This window comes from Pinus tabuliformis, chromosome 3_2 (genome assembly GCF_031772625.1).
Source record: "Pinus tabuliformis cultivar Carrire ecotype Pingquan chromosome 3_2, CPIR1, whole genome shotgun sequence".
NCBI classification, from domain to species: Eukaryota; Viridiplantae; Streptophyta; class Pinopsida; order Pinales; family Pinaceae; genus Pinus; species Pinus tabuliformis.
The window spans coordinates 27,004,093-27,012,859 of record NC_142302.1 but is presented as its reverse complement, the minus strand read 5'-3'; the positions used below and the strand labels follow the sequence as shown (position 1 = coordinate 27,012,859).

The following is an 8,767-nucleotide window of genomic DNA, read 5'->3' as shown; positions in this document are numbered from 1 at the left end:
ACTAATCATTCACATCGCAATATGGGTTGGAAATTAATAATTCTGGAGGCACCAAATACAAGAGTTCAATACAACGATAAAGCTTATTAATAAACGCAGGGTAGCATTGTCATGCAGGGCACACCAATCACCCATTTGCTACATGAGTTTCCAAAGCATCACTGGACTCTGGCATGATTAGCATTCAACTTGCATTCTACGAGATAGTAAAGATACATGGACAGGGTATCTCTAGAACATGACAACGTGCCCCTGAGTAACAAATCTAAAAGAAATATGTATAAACAAAACAAATACATTTCCAACTGGCTTATCACATATTTCCTTAAAATTTGTGATAGATAACCTACCATAAACAATCCAAAACTCAAACTAGACTGGACGATCTCTTATATCTAAACAAGACTGGGGACTTGAGGCTGTTGTGCAAATTACTGCATACACATTCCATGACAACCTGTACTACAAACTTTCAAATATAATCTGAGCTCCCATATCCCTCTCAAGGAATTATAAGTTTTTCTCCAGCATAGATGGTGTCATCTGTGTACTTATTTGCAGATTTTATTTGATCAACTGAAACCTGCACTCAACCAAGGAAATAGAACCAATTACACAAGTCTTATACAATGGATAGAAGGGAACAAGATGGCAACTTTAGTTTCACATGCATTCAAAAAGTTGAACAACAACTACGCTAAGAAATGCTCTACAATAAGGTGGAACAAAGAATAAAGATACTTGATAAATAGAGTCAGACCACTCACCAAAATACAAGAGTTCAATACAACGATAAAGCTTATTAATAAACGTAGGGTAACATTGTCATGCAGGGCACACCAATCACCCATATGCTACATGAGTTTCCAAAGAATCACTGGACTCTGGCATGATTAGCATTCAACTTGCATTTTACGAGATAATAAAGATACATGGACAGGGTATCTCTAGAACATGACATCATGCCCCTGAGTAACAAATCTAAAAGAAACCTGTATAAACAAAACAAATACATTTCCAACTGGCTTATCACATATTTCCTTAAAATTTGAGATAGATCACCTACCATAAACAATCCAAAACTCAAACTGGACTGGACGACCTCTTATATCTAATCAAGACTGGGGACTTGAGGCTGTTGTGCAAATTACTGCATACACATTCCATGACAACCTGTACTACAAAATTTCAAATATAATCTGAGCTCCCATATCCCTCTCAAGGAATTATAAGTTTTTCTCCAGCATAGATGGTGTCATCAGTGTACTCATTTGCAGTTTTTATTTGATCAACTGAAACCTGCACTTAACCAAGGAAACAGAACCAGTTACACAAGTATAGAAGACTACAACATGGCAGCTTAGTTTCACATGCATTCAAAAAGCTGGAACACATATCCCCATATTAAACCACGTCCTAATCAGAGAGTTGCTATGATTGACAATCTAGGCCATGACATTGCCACATCACATATACACTACATCCACTTTAATTATAATTTCTTTCTGACGGGCCTTCCGCCGATTCTCGGAATAGATTTGCCAGACCCTCTTCTATACAGATCTGATATTTCATTCAACTGGTTCATTCAACATTCCCTTCGGCTTCAGGAAGCTCATGGAATTCTGATAAATACATGCCAAGAAATGGAACCAGCACAAATAAAAGCTCTCAAGGAAGGAAGGTTCTGAGCGCTGTTGAAATGACCCCTTGTATTTATCCCGTTGGGCTGCTAATAGCTTTGTCTCTTTCAGAATCTGAAGAGAAGTTTGAGAAGGAGGGCTGCCTCAAATGGCTGGACCGCCAACCCGCCTCGACAGTTATGTTCGTTTCTTTTGGGAGCCGCGGCACCCTGTCGGAGAATCAGATTCAGGAACTAGCTTTGGGGCTAGAAGCAAGTGTGCAGCGGTTCCTTTGGGTGTTGCGTAAGGAGCCTCCTCCTCCAACTGAATCCATGATGACTACCGAAGCAGATATGAGGAAGGTTCTACGTGAGGGTTTCGAGACTCGAATCCAGGACCGTGGATTTGTGGTGGATTCATGGGCGCCTCAGATTGTTGTCCTCTCTCATCCATCCACAGACGGTTTCCTTTTTCATTGCGGTTGGAATTCAACGATCGAAAGCATCTTACATGGAGTGCCGATGATCGCTTGGCCTCTCTTTGCTGAACAGAGAATGAATGCCTTCCTTCTAGTGAAGGAGATGAAGGTGGGCATTGAAGCGTAGAAGGGCGCAGATGCATTGGTGAAGAGAGAGGAAGTGGAAAGAGCGGCGAGGGAATTAATGGAAGGAGAGGGGGAATGGAAATGAAGAAGGGGATGGCAAAATTGAGGGGAAGGCCCATCATTGAGTGACAACTGTCTTAAGGATGGAAAACATTACGAAAATGGTTTCTAAAAAGCGCAATATTCTCAACTTCCTACGACATTCCAATAATCTGAACCGCCTACAACTTTTTTCACCGACGATCTAATGGCTGGAGTTTATTCCATCGTCTAACAATCGATCTAAAGGGCCATAACGAGACAGCACGGCATGGAGGGGAGTTCCTTTCAGAGGGAACGCCTTACAGCGTAAATATTTTTGAACTCCTGAAAGGGTATACCTATCCACTCTTAAAACTATTTTTCAGATGGTGCAAGGCTTTATGAACCACAACCCCATGCCAGAATTCAGAGAGTTCACTCACGTAGTTCCATAAGCATTCGTGCCACAATCCTAGATTTACTTCTCTGAGCCCATTAGACTTGAATGTTATTCTTCGACACAAAAAATTGCAGACTTCTTCATGCATGGCAAATATCAGTGCTAAATGGTGTTCAGCATCCTTGTAATTATGATAAATTTTAGGTGATTGAATTACGATATAACTTTCAGGCAATTTAATTTGATTTGCAGATTCCAAAACATTTTAGTAATCAAATTTCCTTAATATTCTGCAATCTTGAATTTCATTACGTGTGCTCTTAACAACGCTCAGCAGACTTTGCTAGTTTCGATCAGAAGATTGCAGCCTCACATTTCTTTGAAGGATCTGGATGAAATGGCATGTTTATTATTATTACTGGCAATGCAGTATCTATGGCGATCTGGCCTCTTCTGTGAATTCTGATCGTTTACTGGCATTCCATTTTAGTTTCTCTTTGAACCATCTCAGCTCTATGGTTGTTTCCCATCGATAAAGAAAATCCATGGCTTAAGGAGATTCTCATGACAGAGAAAAGAAATGAAAGCGCGAAGTCATACTTAACATACAGAAAATTAAGAAACCATGAAAGAAAAGAATTAAAGGAATCAGAACCATTATATAAATTGCCATTGTTCCATTACAGTTCAAGCAAAATGTGGCTTCTTGATAAAGGAACATAACATGCTGCATTCATAGACATTTAATTGCTTGCTTCCTGGACATGATTTCTCATGGATACCACTGTACTCAAATTGCAAAGGCAAAATACATCACAAATACACAGACAACAACTAAAATAAAAGAATCTTTAGCTCCTTATTGACCTACTACTACTCATGATGATCACCAGTGCTGCTGTTTCTGTAAAACCCCATCTGATCCTCTGAGCTCATCAAGAGGGACCGAAGAATCTCGCTGCTGTCGCTGGAAGCCCACTCCATCGGATCCACAGAGCTTATGAGCAGCTGAAGAATTTCATGCACGACTATCCATCTGTTGCTGAAAACATCCGCAATCTTTATACCCACATAATTGACAGAGAAGGGTTTGTTGTCGCTCACAACCAGCGATTGCCCGTGGAGGAGAGTCTTCAGTCTTGTGCCCGCCGGAAGCTACACCAGATCTGCCAAAGGCAGCCTCATGTTGGGAACCACATGGTACCTCACATTGTTCGAAAATTCTTGGCCTTCGCTTGAGAAAACGGAATCGTCGCTGAGAGTAAAGATGGTGAGGTTTTGCAGGCGCAGAAGCTCAGGGGACTTGATGTGCATGGCCAAGGCGAGGATGCTGTAACCGCGATCTCTAAGACTGAGCGCTGCATCTTGCAGCATGAAGGACGTTATGACATTCAGGGGATGATCAGGACCAGGACTAGCTGATGATGATGGTGATGGTGACATCATTGCAGGAACAGGGGCTCCCACAGTTGTGTCATAATTACTGTGATCAAGATCAAGATCAAGAAGCAGCTTGTCGACGCCATGGATCGCTAACAGCCCGTCATTGAGAATGTCAAGATGCGATACAAGAACTCCATTAATGTACATTGGATGATACTCGGCTGGCATCTGAGTGGAGGGAGAGATGGATTCTTGGCGGCCACCTCCGTGAGAATTACCTGTGACGACGAGGCTGCAGTGGGCGGCAATGGCTTCCAGGTTTGTTCCGTTGGGTAGCTTTTACAGATCGGCGTAGGTGAAGAGGCCCTTGGCGATGTGGTGGGAGAAGGCCCATCATTGAGTGACAACTGTCTTAAGGATGGAAGACGATCTAATGGCTAGAGTTTATTCCATCGTCTAACAATCGATCTAAGGGCCCATAACCAGATAGCGCGGCATGGAGGGGAGTTCCTCTCAGAGGTAACGCCTTACGGCGTAACAAGATTCTCGGTTGGAATTCTTTGTGGCTAAAAGAATATTGAGTTACGAAGTCAGTGAGAGCTACAGATGGAAATACGTTGTAGAGACATATAATAGCCTTTGATCCCTGTGATCTCGTTCTCTTTCGCTCCCAATAGGACAATTGATGCATCATATTAGTGCACATATCACGCTTCTCTATAAGAAACTTGACTCCTCCAAAAACAGATAACAATATCAATAACACACAAAGCATGAATGGTATTTCAGTTAAAGCGTTTGGAGAATACATCGTTTGGAGTGTAAGGCGTTTGGATTGGGAGGAGGTCCACGGAGCTAAGGAGTGGCAACTATGTATGTATTGGAGAGGCGGTGTGGGTGCCGCAACGTATGAAGACTGTCAAAAGAACAGAAAATAACGCACAGTTTCGTTGCGCAAGTGGGGAGAGCAGCGTAGTAACTTGGTATGGGCAGCGTGCTAGTCAAAGGAGAATCCTACACAAAAGATAGAATTCAACACATAGAGAATTGCGTAAAACTCAGGTGACAGGAAGAGCGCAGGTGACAGGCGTCGGAGGAGCCCATGTTGGTGCCTGAAAGCCTGAGGCGTAGACAAAGAACAGAGGAGTTACTATGACAGAACTGGCAAAGAATGCAGCTAGAATTTATCTGATGGCACATTCATTACATTTGGGACTAATAGTAGAATTGTCATGCACAGAGACGCCACAAAACCAGTGGCTCAAATTTGAGTAGGGTAGGAAATCCCGTGCACTTTTCATACCATGTTAAACATAACCATGGGGAAGACCAAATATGAAGGATAAGCATTGAATGCATTATTATTCACAATAATACACATTTATAATACATAGGAGTGGCCCTTGGTTTCACATTCCAAGTGGTCTCTTGGACTCCATTAGACCGTTCAGCGCCCACACCTTAACCCTTGGCAGATTAGGTGTCCAACAGATTTAAATTTTGGATCCAACGAGCACCACCCTGCATACTTTGGACAGACCCAGAGTGAGATAAACTGGAAATCATGAAATAATGTGTTTCTTGTCAATATTTTGGAGGGAAAGAAAGCAAGCTACTTTTTTAGTCGCATTTTCAATTTATTTCTTTGAAGGTCTATTCAAATTTTAAGTGTACGTACTCATCTGATGCAGAATGAAATTTCAGATCCAACCAATACGCAAAATTCACTTAATGGTTTCTCACGTTTACAATTCCTCGACTCCTTCAGAATGTAACTTTCTCTTTCATAAATATAAAAGTTACAAAGTTTTCCATTGGAAAAATAAAAGAATTTCATTATGAATATTCAGCGCAATGTCGTCCAAATTTTTTAGACCAAACATCAGAATGGAATGCAAACTAAAGAGGGAAAACCAACATCACTAAAAAAAAATCCCCTTGCTGGCAGACTAAATAATATAAATATGAAACAAAGATTCACAAGTAAGAATAAATAAAGCTGCGATGGTTTTTGTAGGTCAAAATAAACAGATAGAGCTAGAGATTTGGAAAAAAAGAGCAGCAGCATATCTTCAACAAAGAATAAACAGAGAAAATAAGTGGAGAGGTCTGTCCCATTGAACAGATAACATCATAGAATTTTGTTTTGATCTGGCGAAAGTGGTTCAGAGGAGTAATTGTTATCATCTCCACCTGGCTTCAAACCACATGTGACATGTTCACTCTTCATGAGCTAATTGTTGATTGAGGCTTTCCATAAGCAATGAAAGTGTATCTCACTCTTGCTTACAGGCCAGAGGGTGGGGTGAGTCTTGAGAGAAGTTACATAAAAATGAAAAATAATATCATAAAATTATCCAAGACAGGCAAACAATTAAAAAATAAGCATCTGAATATTATCATTATCTATAAAAATAAGATGAATCTTGCCAAAAGAATTACTTGTGAAACAATCTGGTCTCAAACAAATATAAAGAAGGCAATAAATGGGTATACATGGGTAATCTGGCATTCTTAAAAGTCAGTCATACAAATATCTGTTGCTTATAATACCTTCTGTTCATAAGGCTCGTATATGGGAATTGTACTGCACGAAGTAGATAGATGAACCACACAGGAAGCATCAAATGAAAACTTTTACATCTAAAATTAAAGTCCAGAACTGATTCTAAAAATAGGTTAGGAATGTAGTGCGATTGGATGATGTCTGGAAAGGCATTTGGTAGAACTATGACAAACCTGGTTAGTTAAAAAGAGGATATCTCCACCTGATAGGGTAAATGTATGTTTTCTCTTTTGTTACCTTACAGATCTTCATATCTTCCTACCCTTTAGCATATCCGACACACTATGGAATGTCCTCTCCCGCAACATTTACAACAGGCTAATACAATAGAATCAGTTCAGCGGATTCAAAATGATCCTCTGTTTTGATCTCGAATAGTACTTGGACTCATTCATTTGCAACTTTCTTGATTATTGAAATATGTCTGCATCGAGAGCCTACTGATAGAAACCGAAAAGATGTAGCGTGGGGTACCAAGACATGTTGAGAAGGAAAAAATCGATATGATAGGGGTAAGGAAGAAGAGATTGGACAACAGGAAATACTCTCCTGCTCTCTGACTTCATCTGAAATCTCCAATAAATCATATGGCATGCCATCTAGAATACGATCTAGTTCTTCGGTCAGAGCATGGAATCTACCTGAAATTGCTTCACCGTCCAAAGCCTGGATCACGCCATTAAAGTTGAAACCCCAAATTAATCCTCCGCCGTGATTAAAAACCATGAAAACAAACCTCTATGTAATGTGTAGCTGAAAGATAAAGAAATGTGCTCAAACACAATTTTATCTATGAAAACAGGTGAAGCATTGTGTATTCCAAATGATTTTCTGAACGACCAAGAAACATATCGCCCAAAAAGAGTTGATGCAAAGGAGAGGCATAGAGAAGAGAATGAATGAAGTGATCATTACCAGGTACAGTTTGCTGCCATCATGGCAGAGTTGAAGCAGTATTTTCGCAGAATGGAATGTTTTTCGTAGCGAAGAAAAGCACTCCGCTGCCACCCGAGGAAGGGGTCCCTGCAATTCTCGAAGTTCTTCAAACAATGGAAGTAACAGTTGAATCCTCCTAACGAGGTCGAAACAGTCTTTCTTCTGGCTTTTTCTGTAGTCCCTGTTCATGGTACCTCACATTGTTCGAAAATTCTTGGCCTTCGCTTGAGAAAACGGAATCGTCGCTGAGAGTAAAGATGGTGAGGTTTTGCAGGCGCAGAAGCTCAGGGGACTTGATGCGCATGGCCAAGGCGAGGATGCTGTAACCGCGATCTCTAAGACTGAGCGCTGCATCTTGCAGCATGAAGGGCGTTATGGCATTCAAGGGATGATCAGAACCAGGATTAGCTGATGATGATGGTGATGGTGACATCATTGCAGGAACAGGGGCTCCCGCAGTTCTGTCATAATTACTGTGATCAAGATCAAGATCAAGAAGCAGCTTGTCGACGCCATGGATCGCTAACAGCCCGTCATTGAGAATGTCAGGATGCGAGACAAGAACTCCATTAATGTACACTGGATGATACTCGGCCGGCATCTGAGTGGAGGGAGAGATGGAATCTTGGCGGCCACCTCCGTGAGAATTACCTGTGACGACGAGGCTGCAGTGGGCGGCAATGGCTTCCAGGTTTGTTCCGTTGGGTAGCTTTTGCAGATCGGCGTAGGTGAAGAGGCCCTTGGCGATGTGGTGGGAGAAGGCCCATCATTGAGTGACAACTGTCTTAAGGATGGAAGACGATCTAATGGCTGGAGTTTATTCCATCGTCTAACAATCGATCTAAGGGCCCATAATCAGACAGCGCGGCATGGAGGGAAGTTTCTCTCAGAGGGAACGCCTTACGGCGTAAATAGAATACTAGGAAATAGGAAGTTGCACCCAAACCCCATACTTATAGGAACTAATCCTAAACTTGGGAGAAAACTTGGGAGAAAGTCACAACAATGTAACCATTTTCTCTATTAATACAAAAATAATACTAATTATTTTTAACTCTTAATTTTCTGAATTGAGGCAAGCAGGGCCTGGGTTGCGTCCAGCATTGTGTCAATCACTGCAAATGCATTTATGTTCTCTCGATGGTCAGAATTGCTAGCCATTCTGTAACAAAGGCCCGAAACTCTGCTAGCCGATACAGATAAATTCACTCCGTCAACTTCTACCCGACGAAACA

General features: G+C 41.4%; 1 pseudogene; it reads left to right on the top strand.

The window, feature by feature from the left end:
- Positions 1–1,702: 1,702 nt before the first annotated feature.
- LOC149179642 (UDP-glycosyltransferase 72B1 pseudogene) lies at positions 1,703–2,227 on the top strand (annotated as a pseudogene).
- Positions 2,228–8,767: the final 6,540 nt, after the last annotated feature.